At 44.7% G+C, this 27,913-nt stretch overlaps 1 protein-coding gene across 2 annotated transcripts in view; it reads left to right on the forward strand.

The window, feature by feature from the left end:
• The window catches only part of PLPP4 (phospholipid phosphatase 4), a 532,132-nt gene that overhangs the window by 496,059 nt on the left and 8,160 nt on the right, over positions 1–27,913 (forward strand). Inside the window, exon 4 of one of the 2 annotated variants that reach the window (XM_028481217.1) lies at positions 14,026–14,044. The exons of the other annotated variant lie outside the window; for it this stretch is intronic. The gene's annotated coding sequence lies outside the window, so the exon portion shown is untranslated. Of the gene's footprint in view, positions 1–14,025; positions 14,045–27,913 lie in introns of those variants that run through there. 2 annotated transcript variants of the gene reach the window in all.

Below are 27,913 nucleotides of genomic sequence, written 5' to 3' on the forward strand. Positions count from 1 at the left end.
TGGACCCAAGTGCCTCTCAAAGGCTAAAGGATGCTTCTGTGGATTCAGCACGCCCATCTGGCCCCTGCATCCTGAAGAGAGATCGGGACACGTAAATGCTCCAGCTTCCAAATGCATTTGGCTCCCAAGAGTTAAATGACGTTAACCATTCAGCCACATTCACCTCCAAGCACACATCTTCCTCACTCCCATCCCGCCTCCTTTGCTCATTTCTTATTCTGTGGGCACTTATACTTTTGCAGCATAAAATAATGAGGACCCTGAGGACCTTTAGCTCTGCACGCTGGGATGGATTCAGAAGGTCTGTCACCAGGCAGCAAAATTCCCCAGTGGTGTGGTTGCTGTCCACTCCCATTTGGCCAGAGGCACTCTCGGGTGTTGGCCTTTTATGCCTTTAGCACAGGGGGGTAGATGGCGGCTGGGTCCTTCCTTGCTATTTGATTGCGGACTGTGTCTGTGGTCCTGATTATTTTTGGCATGGGATGAATGCCATTAGTCAGAAACACAACTTCCTCTCTGAGAGCTATTTGTTAAATCCTATCATCGAGCACTGGCCAAGAACTTATTGAAGTGGATCCCTGCTATTTTGTCTCTCTCTCATCTCTTCCCTTTGTGAACCTGTCCCTCTCCCACCATATGAATTCCAGAACCTACTTATCATAATTCCCACAGGACTCTGAGAGGGGAGAAAGCCCTCGGATAAAAGATTTTCTGAAGCTGGGAGAGCAAATAGCAGTTATAGAGAGGGATGTGCAGCTGTGACATCCGGGGTGGGACACACAGGGTGGGTGGAGGCCTGAGGGGGGGAGTCGCATGCGTGCCCTGAAATGGTGCCTGAAGTCTCCATCCCAAACAGTCAGAGGGCTTGTATTAGGCATGGAGCCACGTGGTAACTATGGTAACTAGTGTCTGATTCATTTCCGTGTCCCCTGGCATGACCACTTAGTAGGAGGCCAACAAATATTAAAAGCATCAATAGAGAAACAGCAATTAATAACGGCCAGTCCTCACACTCTGTATGCCAGGCTCTGTGCTAAACACATCAGCACCTTGAGTCTCATGTTAACCCCAGGCAGTAGGTATTAGAATCATCTTCCCTGTTACGCAGATGAGGAAAGAGGGGATAAGAGAGCTGAAGTCACCTGCTGGGGCACAACATCTACAGTTGGCAGAACCAGAGTGGAGCCCAGGTCCCTAGGTACAAAGCCAGTCCTCTTGACCACAGGCTGTGGAGAGAGCAGGTGGGGAGGAAATGCCGTAGGGTTGGGTGGGGAGGGGAAGTCTCTTCCTTAAGCCAAGTTGGAGGTCACCACTGGGAACGCAATGGACAGGAGGGGAGTTCCCATCACCAGGCATATGCTGGAATCCCAGTTCTCAGCCTGTATCTGGGGCCCCTCTGGAACCTGTCTCCTCATCCTAGCACTTCAGTGCCTGGGTGTCCCGGGCGTGTCCACGCCTTTCCCCATCTTAAGTCGGGGCAGACAACTGCATGGTATTTTGTGCTTGGGCACCTGGCTCTTTGGGACACTGAGAGGCAATGTGTCAAATCCTTCCTTGTTTTATCACGGGAGGCAGTGTTTCTCCTAGGGTTCGGGCCAAGGTCTTTCCAGAAGGAAAGCTATCAATAACATGCCTGTCTGAAATACTGATGGATGTTTTTATTCAGCTTTGATGTAGTATATTTTATAGTCAATGTTTTCAGTGGCAAATATCCAACAAAATTCAGCCAGACTGAGATTGCTACCTACAGACTTAATACCTGTCAGCTGGCAACCAGCTCCTGAATTACAGGAACAAAAATCCAGCAATTCACTTTTTCTCAACCAAAAAATACAATAATGGCAGTAAAATAATTACCATTTTCCTTTTCCTGAGTTCATAGGAGGGCATTCAGACTTTGCCAAAAGTATTTTCTTTGTCCATAGGTCTTCCCTGCCTTTGACAAATATCCCTCCCCAACCCCAAATGTTTTTCAGTTGTTATTTTCATTAAAACTTTTAGCTCAACTTTTAGTTTTATTTTATTTTCATTAAATAAAGTAGTCCTAAATAAAGATAGTTTTATTTTAGTTTCATTAAAACTTTTCATTTAGGGCTTCCCTGGTGGCGCAGTGGTTGAGAGTCCGCCTGCCGATGCAGGGGACACGGGTTCGTGCCCCGGTCCGGGAGGATCCCACATGCCGCGGAGCGGCTGGGCCCGTGAGCCACGGCCGCTGAGCCTGCGCGTCCAGAGCCTGTGCTCCGCAGCGGGAGAGTGAGCCACGGCCGCGGAGCCTGCGCGTCCAGAGCCTGTGCTCCGCAGCGGGAGAGGCCACAACAGTGAGAGGCCCGCGTACCGCAAAAACAAAACAAAACAAAAAAACTTTTCATTTAGTTCATTAGAACATTTAATTAACAAAGTCCTTTCCCCAGTGGGAGAAAAAAGTTAAAATGATAATTAAATCTCCAAAAATGTAACAAGGAAATCATAACCTGGAGCAGTCCTCGTACAGGTAGATCTAGGATATAATGTGGATTTTTCTCCTCTTGTCAGAGTTGGCAGCAGAATACCAAGGTGAAGTGTTGAATTTTTCTATTTGCATCAGCTCTGTGGGAAAGGGCTCTCTGGTCTGTTCTGGGCAGCAGCTTCCTGTTTTAGAGGGATGGAGAGAAAATGATTTTGATACAAATACATCTCTGCATTTCAATTTCAGAGCTTGCATCCTATCCTGTCCCTACTTCGAAATGTATTTGGCTCAAGAAGATGCCACCAAAATGAGTTACGTTGATTTATCTTTCTGGATGAAGGTGTTTCTAACTGAGCAATTATATATTTGCCTAAACATTCACCTCATTTGCATCCAGAGCTTCCTCTACTTTGCTTGCAAAATGGAAAATACAAAATTAGTTTTCTCAGTTCCAAGAACAGAGGATGTGTTTAAATTACATACAAGATCCTTTAGGCCAAAGCATCTAGAATGATGACTGCAAAAGTAAACCAGCCAGAGGAAAGAGTTAGCACTGGATCATTTGCTATCTCAGGGTGAATTTTATTCTATTTCCTCTTTCTATTACAACCCTTCTCTTGAAAATGAGTCTACTGAATCTTAATGTTCAGTCTATCCTCATTGTGATTGTGTGATTTTCTCACGATAAAAAAAATTAACAAATGGAAAATGGGAGTCAAGTATATACTCCTGTTTCTTAATATTATAGGAACTGAAAATAGTACGGGGTGATTCAGTACTTAAAACCTTTTAAATTATACCCAGAAACACAAATAGGGCAAAGCAAAATTGGTTTGGGGGACAATATAAAATCTTCATTTCATAGTTATCACACACTTGGTAAATTGTTCCATAATACTAGCAAAATTAGATTTCACCACTTCAACTCAGGAAAGTAGTGGTAGTCAATATTCTCTGGCTCTTGAAAGTTGGGGTGGTGATAAAACACAATTTGACATTTCGCAATTACTGCTTAAAGACATTGAGTACAAATTTAACATCAGCTATCTTCTTCAGGTGATGACACTTACCAAAGAGTTAAGCCTGCAATGCATTTAGATGATATGACATTCAGGAATTTATTTACAGTACTATTTCCTCAGTTATCCGTGTTAGGCAATACTTACTGACTTTCTACTGTAGTAATTGACTATTAGCTCTTTTACCATCACTAGCGATTCACCACCTCCAGTTGTCCCAATAGAATTGTTTCACACTTCCTGGTAAATATCATATATTTAAAATGTCTAAATTGTGATCATCTACATTGCTTACTACTGCACCAAGTAATGACATGATGACTGGTTACTCTCTTATATAGAGTTCTGTCTTCCTTGGAGTTGAAAATTTGCAAAATTTTCTATTATTCTATTGCCAATTCACACCTAAACTCACCTAACGGTGTGTCATATTAAAAAAAAAATACCCATACGCATTGGATAATTGTCTTAGTCAGTTTGAGCTGCTATAACAAAGTATCAAAGACTGGTGGCTTATAAACAACAGAAATTTATTTCTCATAGTTCTGGAAGCTGGAAGTCTGAGACAGGTGTCAGGATGATCCAGTTCTGGTGAAGGTCCTCTTTCAAGTTACAGACTGCCGACTTCTCATGGTATCCTCACATGGCAGAGAGAGGGTGAAAAAGCTCCTTTGGGGTCCCTTTTATAAGGGCACTAATCCCATTCATGAGGGCTCCATGCTCATGACCCAAACAGCTCCCGAAGGCCCCCACCTCCTAATGCCATCACATTGGAGACTAGGACTTCAACATATGACATGTGGGGGAGAAGACAAAAACATTCAATCCCTAACAAAAATCTGTCAGTCCCAGTTTTTGCTGGGGACCTTTTCCCACAGCTCTCTATGTTCTTGTCCCAATGTCCATGGATTGTTCTCTAGGACTCTGTCCGGTTGTCCCTAGACTGCCCTTCACCTTCCCCTGGACTGGAATTTCTGCTTCCAATATTTTCTTTGGTTTGCTCTCTCATTTTGTGAAAGCACATTCTCTAGCAGCTTTCTAAAGAAATGTGCACTTTAGGTAAATCTTTGAATCCTTACACATCAAAAAAAGTTTTTATTCTACATTCAACCTGAGTCAGTGTAGAATTATAGGCTGAAAATAATCTTCCCTCATCATCTTTTAAAGGAATTTCTCACCATTGTCTAGCATCCAGTATTGCTACTGGAAAGCTGAGCCTGCGCATCCGGAGCCTGTGCTCCACAGTGGGAGAGGCCACAACGGTGAGAGGCCCGCATACTGCAAAAAAAAAAAAAAAAAAACACCACACAGCTTTCCTAAATCAAGTATACTTCAACTAAATTTTTTTTCTCTTGTTTCCGCTTCATCTCTGTTTCCTTCCACCTTTATTTTTCTCAGATTGTTTTCTTTCATCTTTCATTTTTCTCAAATTGCTATTTTCCCACCTTTTCTTAAGCGATAAGCTCTAAAAACACTCACTTAGATCTCTGTTTGCCTTAGATTGGGGGGCAGAGGGCTGATTAATTCGTAGGTTCCAATGTGGGTCATCCGTCCGCTATCCCTGGGGGAACTCAGAATGGTGGTATGTTAAAGTGTTTTCTCTGGGACCAGTAAGTGTTTTCTTAAATTAATATGCCAATCTCCAGCTTAGGAAAGTATCTATTTTGATTTAGGGTCAGGGGAGCAGAATTTGGCAGGCGGGCTGGGAATTCCAATGTTCAGAATGCAGACCTTGACTAAACTTACTCCATCCTATTTTTATCCCTGTGCTTCCTTCCTTCCCTCCTGATGTGCCTGAGCTTGGAGATTTCTGGATACGTTTCTCCAGATACTAAGCAGCCCATGTTCTCTAGAAGGAAGACAGGTGGAGCTAGTTTGTGGCTGTGTGGGATGACAGAGAGGAGGTTGCAGTGGTAGGTGTGGGGACAATTGCACTGTGCGAAGACAACCAGCCACCCTCTATTGTTTTTGTTTGTGTGTGTGTGTGTGTGTGTGTGTGTGTGTGTGTGTGTGTGTTTGTGGTACACGGGCCTCTCACTGTTGTGGCCTCTCCCGTTGCAGAGCACAGGCTCCGGACGCACAGACTCAGCGGCCATGGCTCACGTGCCCAGCCGCTCCGCGGCATGTGGGATCTTCCCGGACCCTCTCCCGTTGTGGAGCACAGGCTCCGGACGCACAGGCTCAGCGGCCATGGCTCACGGGCCCAGCCGCTCCGCGGCACGTGGGATCTTCCTGGACCGGGGCGCGAACCCGCGTCCCCCACATCGGCACGCGGGCTCCCAACCCCTGCGCCACCAGGGAAGCCCCCCTCTTTTGGATCCACGTCCTCCCTCTGCTTCCTATAGTCTGTGGTGCCAAGCTTGAGCTTCTGTAGGATGATCTGACTCTCTTATCATGAGCCTCCTCTCCTCTCTGTACATCTTCCCTGAAACATACACACACAGGTGGTAACTTCCTGCCCTCTGCTATCATTATTTCATCTGCGTTCTATCTTCCAAAAAACACACTGAAATCTTTCAACAGCTATTTCCTCTTTCCCAGTCTCTCAGAACTTGTGGTTTACTACCAGCAATTTAGTGAGTTTAGTGGGATTTAGTGAGGGGAGATAAACATGGGACGTTTATGTGACATGTTAAAAAAAAAGTCCCTTTAGTTTTCTAAATCAAATTAACATTGACTCTAAGGTATCCGTGGTGGTAAGATAAGTGATCTCAGTTGTGTTAAGATCCTTCCCTCCCCCAGGGCTTAACAGGGTCTCAGGGACTTGGCACCTGGACAACAGAAGACAGCCTGTAGATTTCTGTCCCTTGTGGTCGCCACCAGGATTTGCTTCTTTCACAGCAGCATCACAATGTGCAATGGCTTGATTTACTTTTTGATCAATGACAGCTTTTACTTTTCACCGTTTTCCTCACTACACTGAGTATTCCAGTAGGTCAGGGACGATGTCTGCCTTGTTTACTGTTTTGTTCTCAGCTCCTCACACTATGCCTGTCACATACATGAAATCAATATCTGTTTGTTCAATGAATGAATAAATGAATGTTTTTAAACAAGACTTCCAGGTGATTCTGATGCAATTGTCCACTGACCACACTTTGATAGATGCTACAGTGTATTTGCTTTGCCTCTTTTTGAAATCAGTAGTCCTCAATTAAATTCAGTTTGAGTCCGTTCAATTCAACCCACCTGAGAGCAGTACCACAGGGCAGGAGCTACAACCCTGTTGACCTCCTAAGAAGAAGGGTCTTGGCTCCCCCAATAGACTCACCCGTGCAACAGTCAGAGCACAAACACACACCCTCCAACCCCGAGGCACCAGCAAAACAGGTGTACAACGGGTGTGACTATTTGTGGTTTCTGGCCTCTTGGCAGCATCCTCCTTCCTAATGGTACCATGGATTTGTTTTGGAGGAGGAAAGCTTTCCCCTTCACACTCATGTAGACCTACTTTGGTGGGCCCGTCAAGTGCTATCTGTCTAAGCCTGGAGCAGCCTCCTTATCTACACTTGGCTACTTGGACTCCTTTCCCAGCCTCCACATCTTGAGCTAAGTGATGCCAGGACAGGCAGAGCCAGCCAAGGGCTTCCATTTCGGCGCTGGCACCCAGGGCAGATGGTCGAGGAGCTCTTCCTACCCTAACACCCCAGACCCTCTGCCTGCCATCTTGTCACTGTGCCTTCTCCCAAGTCTGTGCTCTGGTTTCCCGTAATCCTGTCTTCTCTTTCTCTCTGGCGTGGACTTCTAGCTAGGTTCTCAGTATCCTCTGCTTAAAGAACAACTGATTTAATTGGGTGTGACAGTATATGCTCCAAAAAGTGATATTTCCCTACTTCCCTTGCCATGTGCCACAGTTCTAACCAATGAGATGTGAGCAGAAGTTGTAGGTAGATTTATTACTAAAGTTTATTCAAAGAATAAATACTCTCTTGAGTATTCATATCTCTGCCTCATTAAGGAAAGGCCCCGGGGCGAGGACAGATGCCATTCCTCCCCTTAGCCCTGGCCATACGAGCATATGCCCCATAATGAGAAAATGGACAGTTGCAAAGATATTAACTTATGCAACAGATGATCTGATTCATCACATTACAAAGTGTTTCATTTTACCCAAAATACTACTCATTTGGTTTCTTTGAATAGCATGTCTCCCTCCCTCCCTCAGTTACATTTAAAATAAAATTTCAGAAGTTTTTATTTCAGTGCCACATAGTGGTTCAAATCTTGAGCTCTGGACACAGGCAGAGATGGGCTTGAACCCTAGATCTGTTATTTCCTCAAGCAAATAATATAGCCATTCTGAGCTGCAGGTTCCTCATTGGGAAAATGCCATTACAGAAATGCCATTACTTCAGAGGCTCAGAAAGAGGATGAAATAATACTCCTGAAATTCCTGGCTTATAGAAATGGTAAATAATGTTAGCTAGCGTTATAATGTTAGCTGTCAGTCAGTACTATTGATCACAAAATGCAAACTACACATTGATTCAGCCCAATGCATGCACTGAGAGATTCCTGTCTAATTTACACCAATAAGGGCAGAATTAATGGTGATTTGCCAGCTTCTATATGCATTTTTAGAATCATACTTGGGAAATAAAAACACTGTATCACTCTTGCTTTCACATCTTATGATTCTGACTGTCCCAAAACTATTATAATCGTGTTTGTCAATAGAACTCCTAATTAATATTTCTATAGCTCCTAGGAGAGGTAGGTTTGTTTTTATTTTTACGTTGGGATACATAAAACAACATGAACCAACTATGGGTATTCAGTTCAATGAGCTTTGACAATCATATATATCCGTATAACCACACTCCAAAACAAGAGGAGAGGTAGGTTTTTATTCTGTCTTGACTTTTAAATTTTATTTTGCCCTCTTCATTATGATGTTCTTAATAAGTGACAGATATTAGAAAGTGACCCAAGTAGCCAGCAGCCACCAGGTAAGAAAGACTCAAGGGTGACTCTGAAAAATGTGTTTCTTGATCCGGTTTTCTCACATTCTCCCCAGCACCTCGCTGCTCAGACCTCCCCTGACCTTGTAGCGTCAACATTTCTCTCTGCCTATGTTGCTTCCTCTCAGCCTAGAAATGCTTTGAAACTCTTATTCCAAATAAATCCTCTCTTGAACCGTGTCTGCTGCAATTACCGCCCAATCTCTCTCTCAACTTCCCCAAAGAGAAGTCTTTGCTTCTTCAGCCTCCACTGTGGTCTGACTGCTACTCCCATGACATGGTTCTCAATAAAAGTTGGCTCTTGTGACCCCTCCCTGCCCCCACCCAGGGGAGAGCTTGTGTCTGACTTAGATTTCCAAACACGCCCTGCTAGGGGTCAGCACAAGTCCAAGTACAGTGGATGGACAGGGAAAATACCCAGGGGATTGCGGATCATATATATTCTCATCACTGGTCTAAATAGCTTGAAGTGTGAAAAAACGCCACTGGACTGGACCTTTGTTGCTCTTTTGTTTTTGCGCCTTCGACCCAACCAGCATGATGTAGTGGGAGTCCCACTCAGCGACGTAGCAGCTGCTATAGGACGCTTCCACCACCAGAGGGAGCTGCTGGGCCCTCGCTGACCCCGGTGCCACCAACAGAGGGTCACTCTGCAGCCTGTGCAGCAGCCTGCGGTCAACCCAAGCTACTGGTGCAGGAGGAGTCGCTGTCTGCTGGCTGAGGTTTCCGGTGAACGGGAAGAAGGACCTGTGGTTAATTGTGAGGGAGAGCTCTGATCTGGGCTTTGCCTGGACTGGCCTGATTCACCAGTGATTCAGGCAGCCTCTCCCTCCGTTCCTCTCTGCAGAGAACGTGACCTGCTGCCGGAGGCTGGGATGGTCACTGCAGGGTCAGCTGGAGGGAGGACAAGGCCCTGGCTGGCTTGCTCAGGTCACAGACCAACCTCACTGTGGCCGCCTGGTGCGGACACTTCCCACTTGCCGTATATACAGGCTGGATACAGATACGAAATGTTAAGAGTAAACACAGAAAATTAGACCGAAAAATTAGAAAGAGAAAAATGATAAGTGAAATTTTTTTTAACATCTTTATTGGAGTATAATTGCTTTATAATGTTGTGTGAGTTTCTGCTGTATAACAAAGTGAATCAGCTATACGTATACATATATCCCCATATCTCCTCCCTCTTGCATCTCCCTCCCTCCCTCCCTATCCCACCCCTCTAGGTGGTCACAAAGCACCAGCTGATCTCCCTGTGCGATGCAGCTGCTTCCTACTAGCTAGCTATTTTACATTTGGTAGTGTATATATGTCCATGCTACTCTCTCACTTCGTCCCAGAAATTTTATAAAGAAATTAATTAGATAACAAAATAAAAGTTAAGACTAAGGAGATCAAATGGTGGGAAAATTAAAATTACGCTTTGTGCTGAACATTATGGGATGGGTGGGTTAAGTACGTAGAATGAGCCTGACTCTGCTTTCAAAGTCCAGCTCTACAGGAATTCTCGTTTCCTTTATTGACTCTAACTCAACCTGAATTTTGGATTCAAGTCCCTCAGTTGTTTTGAAGACTCCGCCCACTTTGCCCCCTGGTCATGGTGAAGCAACGGCTCGTCTTCAGTGCCATGGCTGGCGAGGTAAACGGGAGGGTGACGGCTGTAATTACAATCGTCTTTTCACACAGGTGACCACCGAGCATCCTCTACCCTGAACACCGGCCCCCTCAGGTGAGAGGCTCCTGACTGACCTTGGTCCACCCAGGGATGAGGCTTCTTTGCTGATGCTGGGAGCCTGTCTCCAGATTCTGTCTTTTTGAACACATCATAAGACCATTCCCTCTCAGCTCTGACCACCTCCTCAGGCTCTGCTCCCACAGGTCCCAAAGGTCTCTTAATACCCACCCCTTCCTCTCTCTGTTGTTCTCTCCCTGACTCTCCTTTCACCTGATGTGTCCCTCTGGCTCATCTCACTTATCACCTTCAGTGGGCTGAGATCTTCGGAAACAAATTCCAGGGCAGGAGATTTTTGACGGCAACTTCTTTCTCTCTGGCTGTAGACTCTTACTGGGATGAAACACAGAGCTTTCTCTCTGCTTTAAGGGGGGGAGGCGGGGGGACCAGGGTAGGGAGGAAAGGATGGGGAAATATAGGGAGGAGAAACAGAAATTAATCTCTTAAGATATCATCCAGTTTTGTACATTACGTTAAAGTTAATGACATGGAGAGATACTCAAGATTTATAAACTGTAAAAAGCAAGGTTAAATGAGCATGTGTCCTATGAGAGCATTTCTGAAATATATAAACATATGCACATAGAGAAAAACAGGATATAAATATAATGTTTATATAAAATATAAATATAGAGAGAAAAGACAGACATGAAATCCAGCTGTGTTTTCTCTAGCGAGCAGCCTAGCAGATTCTTCTTCCCTTTTGACTTTTCTGTATTTTTTTAAACTTTTCCGTGTTGAGCTTCCTTTAGTTGTAAGATAAAACAGAAGAACTAAGACCAGATAAACATATATATTAGCCATAAGAAGAGAAGATAGCCTTATAATACCTACTCTTTTTTTTCTGTGTCTCCCACACATCTTTTCAGGAGAGGATTCAGGAAGCTAGGCTAATGTCCTGCAGGGTGACTGCTTCCGGTGGATTAATGTCCTTTGCTTTGGGAACTCTGCATTTCTGCTGGTGAAGAAAAGGACCCACTGAGTCTCTGGCAGCCACATCAGGCCTGTCTTACTACCCAGGTCTAATATGCCATTCCGTGCTTCCCGCCTGCTTTAGGAAGAACTCACGCCCCACTACACACTCTGCAGGCTGGGTGGGGTGGGGATGGGAAGCCAACCTCCCTCAGTGGTGAGGACCCACGCCGAATCCACTACTGAATCGGTGTAAAAATACACACATGGCAGCCAGCGTTTGGCTCCAAGTGTGTTTAGTATCCGCCTGTGGGCACGCTTTACTTTTAGGACAGTAGGATTGCTTGGGACCTGGAGCAGGAAGTCTGCCATGCAGCTGCTCCCAGCTTTACCTGGTGACCTCAGAAAGCCCTGCAGTGGAGCACCAGCTCCCACCTGGTGAAAATCCTCTTCCAGCTAAAAGCTAAGTGGCCTCCAGCAGACAGTGATGGAAATAACAGGCAAATCCCACTTACGCTGCGCCTTGGAGCAGAAGCCGCTAATGAGTCGAATCCATCCACATTTCAGACGCCTCAGCTGTCTGCATCTCTCCCTCAGAAAGGCAGAGGCACACGATCCCCCTCTTTGGATGTCCATTCATTTGCCAGCGATTCCATCAAGCCCAGCTCCCCAGATGACATTTTAAATGATGGAGTGTTCCAGGATGCTCTCGGCAAACCAAACCAGGCTTTGTAAATGTGAAGGATGATTGTTATTGGCATCCATATCTCTGAGGGCACATTCCCAAGTTGTAAGATTCTCTGTGTTTCAGGCGGACTTTGTACTCCTCCACTGCGGCCGGGCTTCTGACTGCAGGCAGCATGATTGATAATGAGAAGTAATTTCTTCGAGAAGTACTAGGACCCCTCCTTCCTCCAGCTTGGACTAAAGTGCAAAGAAAGCAGCAGCTCACTTATAGTTTTCTTGTTTTTTCTTGTAGTTTGGCATTTTTGTGAGCTCTCAAAATTGATTTCCTTTCACCCTAAACACTGCTGCTTCCCTGACAGTCAATTTCAAGTGGATATCTGTCTGTTCACCGTGTGATATGACTGTCCGCTGCATATCAGCAATGGCTTGGAGCCTGGGGCTCATTGAAGCTTTAAGACCATCTGGAGGAGCTTCCTGGATTGTTGGTGATTCCAAGTCTCCTCACAACCACTTGGTTGAAAATACAGTAAAGGAAATGAAAATTAACCTCATGTTAGGACAACTGGTTTCTGGGAATTCAGTTTGTTGGAAAGATAGAAGTAGATACATGACTGATTCCTCAGCCATCCGAGGAATTTAAAAGTTATTTCTGGAATGTCTAAGGCTGAAAGGTTTTGCAGATTCCCAGAGCAGGTTCTGACAGTGAGCTCCACCTTACATGCCACCCAGAGTACATGCTAGATCATCGTGGTGTCTGTAGTTCCATCAGATGGTCGGGCTATGTCCTTCCACCCTACTCGTTGTTGACTGGACCCTCTGGGGCAGCTAGAATATGTGGGAATAAATGGAGGGTGGACATTTTCATTACAATCCCACTGCCTCTGGTTACAGGTAAAGCATTCAGTGCCCACAGTGTCAAGAATATAGGCCCCATCATGGGCAAATTTGTGTCAAATTCCAGGTTCTCACATCCTTCACATAACCTCCCGACACCCATTTAGCATCTCCTCTTGAGTGTCCCCGTATCTGTACCAGCGAGCCCAGTTTGATCTTCCAAGTTCCAAATTACAGATGCTCAGCCTACGCCCATCAAAACTACACGGCCAATGAAAACAATTGTTTTCCAAGCATAGCTTTGAGTCCATTAGAGCCCCATCAGATTCTGCTTGTGACCTCAACCAACTCATTGTACAGATCAAGCCATTTTCCCCCAAGGCGCACCTCCTAAAATCAGAGGGAACTTGACGACACACAGCTCTCTGGGGAGGGCTAACCCATCGTCTTACCAACGCTCTAGGCTATAGGTAGCAAAGATAAGGCCATTTCAGAATACCTATGGTGATCAACATCCCCTCCTGGGTGAGAAGCGTCAAATCAAGCCCGTCACTTAGTCTAATTAAGGGAGTAGAAAGCGGTGGGGAGGAGAACACATTAAAATACAACTGGACATCAGTGATGAGCTTGTAAGATCCAGAAGCCTAGGAATAGAATAAGAGAGCTCTGGAAGTGACAGGCTGTTGGGACACTTGCTGTTTTGTAGACTGATTATCAAGAGGCCTTAAGTATGCAAAATGCTTACCAAGCAACTTCTGGGATTGCAAAACACACTTCCTGCTCGTAACTCTGCTAAGGGGATTTTTTTCCACCAACAAAAGGTAATTAAATTATTTTTTCCGTTTGGGATAGGAAAAGGAGAGAGAGTGGGAAACAATTAGGATCTAACCTCAAAGAGTCTGCAAATATTTCATGAAGTTATTTCTATTTTGCATAGTTTATGATTAAAGAAAATATGTATGTGCTCTTAATTTGTCTAGCAAGGAAATAAATCCAGTGGAGAAGTTTTTTTTTTTTTTCCTGGTTTGGTTTTTATTTGGCCGCACCCCCACGGCTGGTGGGATCTCAGTTCCCCAACCAGAGATCAAACCTGTGCCCCCTGCGGTGGAAGCACGGAGTCCCAACCACTGGACCGCCAGGGAAGTCCCAGAAGTTTTTAAAACTGGCTGAATTCAATTTCCAGTGGATGGTTTTAACAAAGCAGTGTAATCGCCATCATCCTCACCATCGTCATCATAATTTTCCCTTTAGTACCTCAAAGATCCATGCCAAAATGAGCTCATACATGTGGAAGGCTGTATTTAGCTCTAAAATTCCATTTACACGCAAAAGCTTATTATTATTATTATTATGCCACAGAGTCAGACCCTCTTCTTCAGCATGCTTCTGTGTGTGCTAAGAAACTAACAAAAGATTTTTTTGTTTGTTTTCAAGAAAATACACTGGTGTTTCCACACAAAGAGGTTACACGTGAGTGTGGATTTCCTGAACACAGAGCCTTATTCTTCTGACATGACTCTGGTGGTTGGTTCCCAGTCCTTCCTACACAGGTAGGAAATCACAGAGCACCGTCTTCTGTATTTATTTGCGTTTAATGAGCAGCTGACACGTTCCATTCAAGCAGTGGTTTTCAACCAGGGGCAAATTTGCCCCCAGGGACAGTTGGCAAAGTCTGGAGACCTTTTTGGTGGGCGGGTGCTCCTGGCCTCTAGTGTGTAGAGACCATGGATGTAGCTAAACAGCCGACGATGTGCAGATGCTCAGGATACCTCCGCCCAGCAAAGGGTGATCCACTCAGTGTGCCACCTGTGCTGAGGTGGAAAACTCCTGCTTTAAGACAGGAAGCTTTCTGCCCAGACAGTCCCTGGCCTCACAGGAAGCAGAGCAGGGGAGAATCAAGCCTCCCCTGAGAGCAGCCGGCTTGCTGTGCTGGGACAGAGTTCAGAGCAAAGAACTGTGTTGTGGGAAAACAAACGTGAAGGTCGATGAGAGCCTTGAGCTGACTGGTGTGATAAGCCAGCCCTCGGGGAATGAGAGACACAGAGATTGCTTAAAAGAGATGCCAGCTCCGGAGTATGGAATCTGAACAAGAGGCTTGTGGTGGGCAAGAAGGCAGCCCACCCTCGGTTCCAGAAGAGACAGGATTCCTTGGCCTGGGAGCATAATCCTTAGCATGTGGCACGAAAAGGAAGGTGGTGAGAGGTCAAAAATCTGAAACGGGGGCCGAGAGTGTTCCCTTTTAATGAGAATTTGCTGAATTAGCAGGAAGGAGAAAAGACTATTGCAAAAGACAAAGAAGAGTTGGTAACCGTCAGCTTAGCAAATGCTGTGTTTTACAGCTGAAAACATTCCTCCGAGGAGAAGCTGCAAAGTTCCTTTCATGGGAGAAGCTGTAAAGTTCCTTTCATGGGAGAAGCTGTAGACACTTCTCAGAGGCTGTGGAACTTCAGCTGAACCTTGGAATGAAAGTCGTCCCTAGCAGGGAGGATCCTGAATGCACTTTCCCGTCACCCATCTGCTGAAAAGCCTGTTGAATTTTTGAGCCCCAATATCCTCCTTTATCAACTGGGATTATGGTACTAAATCTGATTCAGAAAACTTGTTGTGAGCCTCAACCTTAAGCAAGGAGGTTGTGAAGTATGCATAATTGAGCAAGACCCTGTCCCTACCCTTAAGCGGCTCAAGCTGACATGATCTGGAAGTTTCCAGCTCTTGAAAGTCCTTGAAGAAGTAGAACTTTGTTTATGATTCCACGGTAGAAACACTCTAGGCAATTTAGCATTCGTTAGGTCAGATTTTTATCCTTAGGAAATTGGAAATCTGGGACTTGCAAAAAGGGAAAAGAAATGGCATCAAAACCCAACAGTAGCCAGAGCGAAATGACAAATGTCCACCAGCAGAAAGCAAAGAACAGGCTGATCTTGTTGCATGAGTGATGTGCATGGGGTCTGCAGACCCGTCCTGTTGCCAGCAGTTCAGACATTCAAGGCCCTGGGGCCCGGGAGCCCATCCGTGAAATGTTCCCATAAGTTACCAGAAGGTCTGTGCAATTACCACATGGGATCGGGTGGCGGGTCCACAGTTGCACTCACCTGTCAAGGTTTAAGAGTAAGTCTGGGTGCTCTTCCAGCTTCACCCAAGCCTGAAAGCCAAAGACAGTAAAGAGGGAAGTGACCATTTAGTGTCAGAGAGCAATGAACAGGTTGGGAGTTCACATTTCTGTTCAAATGAAAGTGAATGCAGGAGACCATGGTCAATCCACTTTACAGGCCTCCTAACACACATCATAAAATTGATGAGTTTTCCTTGCTAATGAGAGACAAATTGAAGCAGTAAATTGTGACTGTTGTATGGTTTTTCAGTAAGTCGCATCAGGCCCTGTGCCCACCTTTCTCTGAAGTATACATTTCTCATTATTGCACCAAATGGTTCACATGATGCTCGCAAAGTTCCTGCGAGAAATCTTTGCAAAGCTGTGCCAGCTGTTTGCCAGGAAAGATGGAGCAGGACCTGCCCTTTATCTGTCTTGGATGAGGTAAGAGTTGTCGTTTGTGTCACGCTGTCCAGTAGCACTCGGAACCTCTGTCCGTCCCCTAAAAAAATGAATGAGTCCAGTTCTGCTGGGACATGTGAAAATATTTGCCTCACTATCAGAGGGCTGAAATCTGTGCAGATAGCTCTAGAAATTGGATTATATTGTTTTATTAAGAAGAAATGAGGGGCTTCCCTGGTGGCACAGTGGCTGAGAATCCGCCTGCCAATACGGGGGACACGGGTTCGAGCCCTGGTCCGGGAAGATCCCACATGCCGTGGAGCAACTAAGCCCGTGCGCCACAGCTACTGAGCCTGCGCTGTAGAGCCCGTGAGCCACAACCACTGAGCCCACGTGCCGCAGCTACTGAAGCCCGCACGCCTAGATCCCGTGCTCTGCAACAAGAGAAGCCACTGCAGTGAGAAGCCTGCGCACCACAACGAAGAGTAGCCCCCTGCTCGCCACAACTAGAGAAAGCCCGTGTGCAGCAACGAAGACCCAACGCAGCCAAAAATAAAATAAAATAATAGATAAATTTATTTAAACAAAAAAAAAAAAAAAAAAAGAAGAAGAAGAAACAAGCAGCAGAATAATCCTTTGGTGGTTCTCCGGGTCTCCTGGTGTCAGGGAATTGCCTTCTTTTTGCTTATTTCAAGAGAAAATAAGTAAGCTCAACCCAGAGAAAGAAGTTGGATCCAATTGTGTCGTGTCTGATACGGTAAAATTTGAGTTGTAAATTTTGATGTATCCCTGTATGACTCTTCTCCCAACTGAAGTAACGCTAGATGATCTTAAGGATCATTTATGACTCTAAGATTCTGCAGTTTTTCAAGGCCTGCTAATTAATGTGACGCTTACACTGAAGCTTGAGAAAAGTGAATACTTTAAAAAATTCCACCTACGAATAAATTATATACATATTAAAACAAGTTTAGTTTTTAAAATCGGGGTATAGTTGTTTTACAATGTAGTGTCAGTTTCTACTGTACAGTGAAGTGGAGTTCCCTGCGCTATACGGCAGGTTCTCGTTAGGTATCTATTTTACATATTAGTGAATATATGTCAGTCCCAATCTCCCAATTCAGCCCACCCTCCCTTTCCCCGCTTGGTGTCCATACGTTTGTTCTCTACGTCTTTGTCTCTATTTCTACCTTACAAACCAGTACTGAGATGGGAGACTTAAACCCAACTATATCAATCATTACATTAAATGCAAATGGACTAAACATTCCAGTTAAAAAACATAAATTGTCAAATGGATTAAAAAATAGAAGACTCGGTTGTATGCTGTTAACAGTAAACACATTTCAATTACTATTAGAAAGCTGGAAAAATATATTATGCAAACAGTAAACCTAGGAAATCTGGTGTGGTTATGTTAATATCAGATTAAGCAGGCTTTAAGAAAAAGACTATTAGCAAATATAAAGGGGGACAATTCTTGCTGATAAGAGGATCAATTCATCAAGATCAAATATGGAACTTCTCAGTGAGGCAAGATGACTGAGTGTGAACTCTTCAATAAACTCCGAAGCAAAAAGCATTACAAGATACCAGGATAAATCCATATTCAACTGCTTAATCTTAGAAGTGAATTTGCACTGTCTGAACTTATATATGGCCAGACAAAATATTGTCTTGGTAACAAGAAAATATCTTCCAACAAAAGAATACAAATGAGCTAAAAACTGCTCTTTGCTTACTCTGAATATGTCCCATATGGCAGAGAAATAAAGAATTAAGATGAATGGACTACTGTTCATCTCAGAAGGAAGGCTTTGGAGTTACTGTGTGTATGTGTGCGTGTGTGTGTGTGTGTGTGTGTGTGTGTGTGTGTGTGTGTGTGGTGCAGTCTAGAGGTGCTTAAAGAAGCAGAAGTCCCAGAGAGAACGGATTCCCTGTCCCTGACTCAAACAGGGGAGGTGAGGACTTCCCTGGTGGCCCAGGGGTTAAGACTCCGTGCTTCCGTTGCAGGGGGCACGGGTTCGATCCCTGGTCGGGGAAGTTCCTCATGCTGCACAGTGTGGCCAAAAAGAAAACAAAAACAAAAACATGGTGTGAATAAGGGAATTGGCTCAAATCCAATATTTTCCAGCCTAATGGACAAGATTTTCTGGATAAACGCTTAAATCCACAAAGGAAATGAATAAAGTTCTGTAAAACAACAACAACCCAGAATAGGTAACGTAGAAAGGATGCAGGCTGGGGCAGGTTCTAACAGACCCGCACAGAAATGCAGGGAAAACGAAAGCTCAGTGACAGAGAACACAGAAGCAGCAGAGAGAGATGTAACCCAAGCTAAGGACCAAGAGGAGAAACAGAGTGAAAGTGTCAGGAAATGGAGGAGGCCCTACGAGAGAAAAGGCTGGTGGTCAAGTTGGGCAGGGGCGTATGTGAGCACGGTGAGACCACACTTCCAGGAGACCGGGAAGCTTGCACCAGCTCAGAACTGATGAGGAGAGTAAGGGGCTGAAATGACCCCGTGGAAAGAAAACCCAGACTGAGGCACATAAGTAAAGCCCTGGTTTCACCAGGTATTGGTTTCCTGGGGCTATTGTAACAAAAGACCACAAACAGGGAGGCTTAACAACAGCGGAAATTTATTGTCTCCGTTCCAGAGGTGAGAAGCCCCAAATCAAGGTGTCGGTAGGGTTGGTTCCTTCTGGAAGGAGTCTCCATTGCACAGCTCTCTCCTAACTTTCGTTGGCGGTCAGCAAGCCCTGGCTTTCCTTGGCTTTCAGATGCATCACTCCAATCTCCACTTTCCTTCTCCCATGACCTCCTCCTCTGTATCTCTGTATCTCAAACCTCCCTTTCTCTTGTCCTATAAGGACACCAGTTGCTGGATTTAGGGGCCACCCTAAATCTAGGATGATCTCATCTCAAGATCCTAACGACATCGGCAAACACCCTTATTCCAAATAAGGTCACGTTGTGAGGTTCCAGGTGGACACCAGTTTGCGGGGGACACAGTTCTACTCACTACACCAGGTGACTCCTTGGTAACAGGAATTGATCCAAATTACCTCAGACTCTAGACCAGCACTTCTCAAATTTGAAGGTGCCTATAATCACCTGGGGGTGTTGTTAACATGCCGATTCTGATTCAGTAGTTCCGGGCTGTAGCTGAGAGTCTGCACTTCTACAAGATTCCAAGTGATGCTGGTGCTGGTGGTCTGGACCACACTGAAGAGCAAAGCTTTAGTGTATACTTGGAAATGTAAGCAATCAGTTGGCCATGCTTCACCCCAATAAATCTGGTATAACCGTGTATCATTTGGAAAAAATAAGCTGGCACTTTTTTCTGTGAAAAGTAAGAAATAAGCAGAAATCTGGGTGTGGGACAAACAGTTTTCCCTGAGTGAGAAACAGCAAGTTGGGGGAAGACTGTGTGATGTATATTGTACCCCTCAATCTTCATTAAAATTGTGAGGCCGGCACAGTGCATCATGCCCGTGAGGCTTTCAAGGGAGTCTGAATGCACAGAGCTTTGGGTCCAGATTTTGCTTGGGAAAGGACAAATGTCCGTAAGGCAGAAGGCTCTGAGAATTTGCAAAAACTGGGACAGGGGAAGTATCAGGGCTCCCATGAGTTGTGAAATCGAGGGTTTACATCAAGTAAACAGAATGCCTGAGAGGTTGGGAGGCACTAGCTGATACCTGGGTGAGGTCTAGGTCCCACGTAACTGGTCTTCAGTGGCACAAGATTTAGGAGACTCTGCCTCTAGCTTTGTCATAGTAGAGTCTTTTTATCCATAGGTCAGAGGAAAAGGGCAGCCTGAAAAAAATAGATTTAAAAATAGTCAGTTGAGAGAAGTGGTGGATGCGATGGGTTGGGTCTCAATATTTTGAAATCAATACCCTGTCTCAGTTACCAGGAGGGACACTGCAGCCTCCTCACCCACTTTTAGACTTGGTTTAATAAGAGGAATCTTGCAAAATAAACTCCTCTTCTTAAAACAAAGGACTCTTCACAGAAAGGGCTGTGGGACAGGGAAATGAGGGTTAATCTTTAGAAATGGTACCAGTAAATGCCCCATTTTGCTCTGACAATATTGACTTTACTGGTGCCCTGCAGTCCCAGAAAACAGAGAGGGTTAAGAAATCCCCACTCCTTTGTGTTCCAGAGCTGGCTTCCTGCCGGGAACCTTACGCCCCATAGGGCTTAGATAATACTCACAGATGCCCGCCTTGTTTACCTAGAACAAGACTAGACAGAGACCCTCCAAATTTCTATTCTTTGCTTCATAATTGTTAACGGAACTATCTGTGATCAGTCTGAACAAAATGCTTATTAACCAAATTTTGGTTAAGATTCCCTTGGTACCCTAAGGCCCTGAATTCGGCCGCACCCTCCTCATCCTGAGCCAGCATACCACCCTCCTTGATGGCCCGTCCTGAGGAACAGGCTGACCTCAGGGTAGAATATCCTCTGATCTAGTGACTTCACCTCTGCACATTCCACTGTCCCCCATCTGGTTCTTTCTAGACTTGCTTATTCCTCCCCATGAAAGGAAAGTCCTTTACTAGACGGCCTTTGAGCCGCTTGTAGAGCATTGCTTGTAGATCTACTCCCATCAATAGGAGTCCCCTAATGCAATAGCTTCCCTTTTCCTACAGCACTAGCCCTCTTCTCTTTGCTATAATCCTTTGAAACACAGTCTTTCCTTACCTAAGTCTGGATTTGTTTTTTGTCTGACAGCAAGAGAAATAAAGAGAAATTCGTGCCTGAGTCATTGTTTGCCTATGACTTGAGTCAGTTAAGTCAGCATAGTCTCTCTCCCCCTGGGTTTTGGAAATGGTCCTTTGGTCCCACTCCTTGAGCCTTCTTAGGGTAACAGTGGCAGAGTCAAGAGAGCATCAGCCTGGAAGACCGGACCCCAGTCTCTATTCCCACATCCACCAATTACATCAGGAACCTTGTGGCTGTGGATCCATCCTGTGGCTTCCTGGACCTCAGTGAAATAATACCTTAAAGGAAACCTTGAGTCTTTTATTTCAGGTCTAACTGCTGCAACTTGGTGATTGATTAGACTTTCCAGCGACTAGCATGTTGAATTCTAATAGTGTTTTTGATCTTTCACCTAGGCTCTGAAGGTGCACCCAGAGCACCTTGTGTGGTCCCCTGACCCTCCTGACTTTTAGAGTGAATTATTCTAGAAGAAAGGGATGAAGGAAGAGAGGGATGGAAGAAGATCAATCATTTTTTTAAAAGGTATTGAAATCACTAAATTTTAGCTATCTATGGCTCTCAAACATTTTGAAAATGCAACTTAAACAGGAATATGAGAGTGATGTTTGCTATCTGCTGATTGACAAAACATTATTTTAGGATCAAACTTCAATCCGTTTTAAAAGTGGATTTTCATTTCAAAGAAAATAAATCCTGTTTCAGAATTATCAGGATCTCTCTGAAAAATACCAGAGCATAGGTATGTAAGCATTTGAAGAAAAATTTAAGCTTCAAATTACATCATTAGTAATATACTCCCGCAGGCAACTGTTACTTAGTGGCAAGACATACATCAGTGCCAGGAGATCAGGAAGTGAAGAAGTGGCAAACATTTTGCAGCTTGGTGGATTAAAGAAATCTATCAGGCTGATTTAGTGCTGTTCCCCAGAGGTACCTGAAGCCATAAATATTTAAACTTATTGTATTTGGCTTGAATGTGCCAGTTTTAAAAGATGGTCACACACAAGATCCACTTCTTCTGCTTCCAAAACCCAGAGATGCAGAAGCAGTGCTATTTGCAGGAGTCTCCATGAGCTCCCTGGCATTCCCCACTTCCTGCGTAGGTAGGTTGGGACCATGTGGCTAGTTTGGGCCCTAAGAAGGCATAGCAGGTGTCACTTCCAATCTGAGGCATTGAACAGGAAGGATGTCTCGATGCCCTCCCTTTTATGGGCACTCTGGAAGTTCTACATGGAGGTGGAAGCATCAGTAGATGAAGACCACAGGGGTAACGTGCCATTTTCATTACATCGTATCGAGGGTACAGACTACCAACATGACATCACCTTGATGTTGACCTTGACCACCTGGCCAAGGAAAAGTTTAGCAGGTTCCTCCAATGTTAGCTTACTCTTTCCCCACCTTTTCCCGCTCTGTGCTTTGGAAAGAAGGAATAAATTCTCTCCCATTTATTTATTTATTGAATCATTTACTTCTATCAACATGGACTTGTGGATATTTGTTTAACGCTTTGGGCTATAATCTAGTACTACTTTTTTTGTTTCTCAAATTGTTCTAGCTTGGCCATGAGAGCACTTCAGAGGCCCCTGTGGCCCTTTACACAGGAAGTAAGTCCCTTTCCTCCAGACTTTTCCCAGGAACTGGCACTGTAGGATTTGGTTCATCCTGCAGGATCTAAGTAGTATTTTTTGTTTGTTTGTTTACTGAAGTATCGCAACAGATTTATTTCTCAGAAAATAAAGAGGGTTTCCAAGTAAGCAGGGCCACTGTGTACAAATCAGAGTCAGGAAAGGATGCTTCTCAATGGTTCAGCAGTTTCATAGGCCACTCAACATACAGCCTGGGTAGATAGGAGTCCCCATCTACAAAGGGTTTTTCTAAATGTATAGCTTCTAGACCGCCATGAATTTTGCTGCCAGATGGGTCATGAGAGGCAAGCTGATAAATCTTTCATCTGCAGTGGATCATGTTTGCCCACACGCATGTTTATTTTCATAACCCATGTGTTATGGGTTTCAGCCAGGTACAGCTGATCCCCCCGCAAAAAAAAACCATGCTGGTGAGTGAGGAGGAATCACTCATGTCCTGTGCTCACCTGATCTTGAGAACGTCTGACTCCTTGCCTTTTCAAAGGAGTATCCAAGGTGCCCCTGATTCTGCGTATCATTATATACGACAAATTATTGTAAAGTTGATGCATAATACAGTTTAACCTTTAAGCAGTCAATGATTTGCATCAAAATCAGTCAACAGCGATCAGGCCTTAATCGAAAGCCATTAAGAAACGAATGTTTGAAGTTCGCCTTTTTCTTCCAGAACTACAATGGGATTGACTCATTTTTCACTGCTATCTCATAATAGCCTAAATCAGCGCCCCCCCAGACATTCACTGCCAATTTAGATCTGTTACACAGTAAATACTAAACCACACAGTTTTCTGCTCAACACATTCGTCCCTGACTACAATTTGCATGGCGTAACTTGAATGTAACTTCAAGTACGTGGTCCAATCAGTATAACAAGAACTAAATGATACCTACATAAAGGACAGCAGGATTCATATAATCGTCAATGTGCTGCTCCCTCCAGGTGCTCTGACACTTCATATAGGGGATTCCTTTTTTTCATGAGGAGTGAATGAAAGATGTCTTGCAATTCAAACAGTATTTTATAGTTTGCCAAGAGTTTTCATGGCCTCTATTTCATGTTTTTCAAAAGAAAGAGTAACTCTAAGAAATAGTTAAGAGGATTTCTATTTTCTGAGAGAGACTGAGGCTCAAGGAAGCTAATGACACAGCCAGGGGACACAATCTCTAAGTGTGGACCTCGGCTCAGGCTCTGGTTTTCTGCCCCGCAAGTACAATGTTCTTTCTTCTATACCATATTGCTTCTCCAAACCTTGTGCTTGAGTATTTCTTTGCCCGTTAGTTTTAACAAGCCCCAGTCTAGGGTACTCTAAACACACTGGCATGCACTGTCGTTTGCAGTTGCTGTTCTAATATTTCAGGGCAACTGGTTTTGTGCTGGGATTTACTTTATTGTAACTCTGTACCATGTGGACGGATGCCTGGGGGTATTATCTCCAAGTGTCGCTGGCCATCATAGACTTGTGTGCTCTGTCCTTGGTCAAGGTGAGAGGAGCATTTGGTGTTGACTCCAAAGGGAGAAAGAAGCTGCCCTTTCTTTGTCAGTAGCTCAGAACATGTCCAAGTTGTCTGGCTCATCTCTATACTTTTCCTTTTTGTAGCTTCTTCAAAAGGATAAATTAAATTCCTACCAGAACATCTTTAAATAAACTATACTTGTGTCAGCTTCCTTGCATTTACATAGAAATTAAAGGAAGACAGTATTTTTGTTACAAAAATAACTTCTTAATAACAGCTTGATATGAACTAATTGCTTGCATGGCTTTGCAGCAGTGGCAGGAATTATCACTTTGTGCCCTTAAGCTTCAGGCTTGGGCGTACTTGGATGAGGGCTCAGCTTCCACAAGAGGCCCCCAAATTTTCATCTTTCCAGATAAATGAACTCTAAGCCCCTTTTGCAATGAATATGAGAATGGTACAGGCCTTCCCCTAATAAACTGGTTAGGTTTGCCTAAGTGCCCGGCATGCAATAGGACACAAACTCTGAATTCAAACTATGTGAGCTTTAATCCTTCCTTCTCTACTGACTTGATGTGTAACTGTGGTGAAGTCACTTAACCTTACCATGCCTCAGTTTCTACATCTGTAAAATGGGTACGATAGTAGTACCTACGTGACTTTGGGTTGTTTTGAGGGTGAAATGAGTTATGACATGTCAAGGGCTGAAACAAGTGAGGGTACACAGTTGGAATGGAATAAATGGCAGCTATTGCTGTTGTTATAATGATGATAGGGATGATGCTAAACCCTCTCTCTAACCACCTGAGAGTTAGGTAATACATTTACCTTGACTTTACCCTTTCATCCCGACTTCAGGAAACTGGAGGCTTAGACGAAATTCTGATGATTTGATCAAGGTCTGACAGCTTGTAAATGGCTAAGCCAAGAGGAGAACAAATTTATCTGCCCGGAACTGTCACACTAACTGATCAAATCAGCCGGTCCACTGGCCAAAGTAGTCAAATAGCCAGCCAGTGGTCAAGACCTGAAAGGCTGGGGTGGGGTGGGGTGTCAATGATCTTGGTGGTGTCACAGGACAGGCATTGATTTGGAATCAGAAGATCTTGTCTTGACTCCACCTTTCACTAACTCAAGTCAGTTAACGTCTCTGAGTCTCAGGTCCTTCATCTGTAAAATGACCCCCGAACTAACCCATTCAATAGAGTTGTTGTAAGATGGAAAGAAATAATACATTTGTGGGACTTCCCTGGTGGTCCAGGGGTTAAGACTCTGCACTTCCACTGCAGGGGGCACAGGTTTGATCCCCAGTTGGGGAACTAAGATCCTGCACGCCATCTGGCGTGGCCAATATATATATATTTGAGACCATTTTGTAACTTAAAATGTCATGTAAGTTATCATGTATTAACTTTTGAGATCTTATAGAAAGATTTTTACTTTTTTGCTCAGCTGTTGATTAAACGGACTAAGTTAGTCATCTGGTTATTTCTTGTCACATAGATGGAATCCAATAGTTTCTTTAACCCATAAGCACAAATCAGCTGTGAAACAAATGTTGGGAAATGTCCCAACCCACTGAAATGGGGACTCGGATCCTCTCCCCCAGAAAATGTACAGTTTATTTTTTTACCTATTACTTGAATAATTCATCCATTTGCTTACTGTACTTCCTTCTATGTTCCAGGCGTTAATGCTGGGTAATTGGAGGAATAATGCACAGTCCTTGCCCTCAGGAGGTTAACCAACCTCATAAACAATTATGATCCACTGCATTAAGTGTACTAGTAGATAATTGAACTGTGCTGAGGAAACATTTAGTGGCATCTAAGTTGAGTCTTAAAGAAAAACAAATACTAATTTTAGGTAATAGCTTATAGTAATAGCTAAATACTATTTATAGTATTATCCTATAATACTATGAGTAAGCTTTGTGACCTTCCAGGGGCATATGGCAAAACCTGGTTGATGGACTGACCTCACCGTGAACTCCAGCCCTGTGATGGCTGAAGAAAATTGATGACTTGGCTGAGAACGTCCTTCAATAATCTGTTGACTGCACGGGGCTTCTCTGTTGCCAATATCTTAGGGCTGATGGTGGCAAACCTGGCTTATTTAATGTGTGAAGTTTCTGCAGTGGACCATGCTGCCTTTAAAGTGTGAATGGTGCACCTTTCTCTCCTCAAGTGACCATAAGGAAGCACTCACGTTTATGTAGTGCAGCTCCGTGCTGAGACTAAGAGTGAATTCAGATGACATTCTTGCAGGCACCAAAACAAAATGAAAGGAATAAGATACAGTCAGACCAGAATTCATGGAAGTGAGTCATATATGCATCTCCACCTACAAAGAAATAGTCTCATTATCATTTTAAAAGATTTTTGGCTTGGAACACCATATTAGTCTATTTCCATAAACGCCACTTACTATGCAGTAAAAACAGTTGTACTTGCCCCAGCATGGGAGTTTATCGACTCCCTAAAGACAAAGGCTTTTGGTCTTAGGATGGAGAGAGGGGAAGATCAGGATCAGAGAAGAGACCTGAGGAATGTCAAGGTCACACCAATCTACTCCGCAGTTTGGGTCAAGCAGAGCCACTACTGGTTCCAATTTTTTTGCTTAGAACTGGTTACAAAACTGGCTGAACTTTGGGCATCTGCAGGCTGAGAGCTAAGAAATGTATCTCCCAGGACCAAAGGAAGTGGTGTGGTGATGGATGGAGTGGGGGGGCCTGTTGCCGGCTCAGATCTTAAAATTGGTCTTATGAATCCTTGACCCCCGACTGTATATATGAATTGATATTCTGACTAAGTGGTCCTATGATTAGTGTTTACATTGTGGTGAGTGGTGTGTGACAAATTCTGTAATCACTATAAAGAAAATGTAGACGATACACGCTTTGAGTTAAGGGCTTGCTCTGAGGTTTGCTTTGTAAATTTAGATGCGCCATCTAGCGGACTGAGGAGAGATTTTCCATTTATCGAAGCGGTCCTTCTAGGTACGGGGATTATTTCGCCACAGCTCTCCTAAATGCTTCCTCTCCAAGGCGCCACCGGGGTGTAAGCAGTGAAGTGGTGGGACCAGAGCTGAGTTGAAGACAGATAACGGTGTCGTGCAAGGAGAGGCCAGGGGAGTGAGTACTCCCGTGTGCCGCGTGAGACGGTGGTCCAGCCTAGGGTGGACAAGGGCCTGAATTACAGACGTGCGACGGAGAAGGGTGGGGACGGGGTGGGGATCTTTGAGACGGGATCCGCAGAGCCAGGTGACTGTTGGAATGTGGAACGCGGCTCCCAGAAGCCCAGTGAAGGACAGTCGTCTCACCATTGTGTCCTGGAGCCTTGAGTGTGGCAGCAGCCTGGATTCGTGGGCAGGTGTGGAAGAGCAGACAGGAGGAGTCCCTCCCTGATCACCTCCTTTTTCTTAATGAGAAGGGGAGCGGGTGTGCAGCCCGGAGCTTAGGGAGGGGCCAGAAGGGAGAGCTGAGACGTGAAAGCCTGCACTCGTTGTCCTGCACGTCCTGCTTGGTCTGGACAGCACTGCAGTGACGTGTCTGTTCGCCGGGGTCGTGCTGTTCTCCCAGGTTACGCCGGGCTTCCCAAGCAGGGGGGAAAGGGTAAGGTTTGCGGGAGGCGGGAGAGGGAGGGGACGCCTCCCCATCATCACCATTAGCCCTGGCCTTTGAGAACAAAGCATTAGCTGCAATCCAGGCTTTGTCATTAAGACCTGATCCCTTCAGCTATCTGCAAGGTGGTCCTTAGCCTCTCTAAGCTTCAGTTTCCTCATCTTTATGTATTTATTTATTTATTTATTTATTTTATTTTATTTTATTTTATTTATTTATTTTTTTTTTTGTGGTACGCGGGCCTCTCACCGCTGTGGCCTCTCCCGTTGCGGAGCACAGCCTCCGGACGCGCAGGCTCAGCGGCCACGGCTCACGGGCCCAGCCGCTCCGCGGCATGTGGGATCTTCCCGGACCGGGGCACGAACCCGTGTC

Source organism: Physeter macrocephalus, chromosome 20 (assembly GCF_002837175.3).
Source record: "Physeter macrocephalus isolate SW-GA chromosome 20, ASM283717v5, whole genome shotgun sequence".
Classification (NCBI taxonomy): Eukaryota; Metazoa; Chordata; class Mammalia; order Artiodactyla; family Physeteridae; genus Physeter; species Physeter macrocephalus.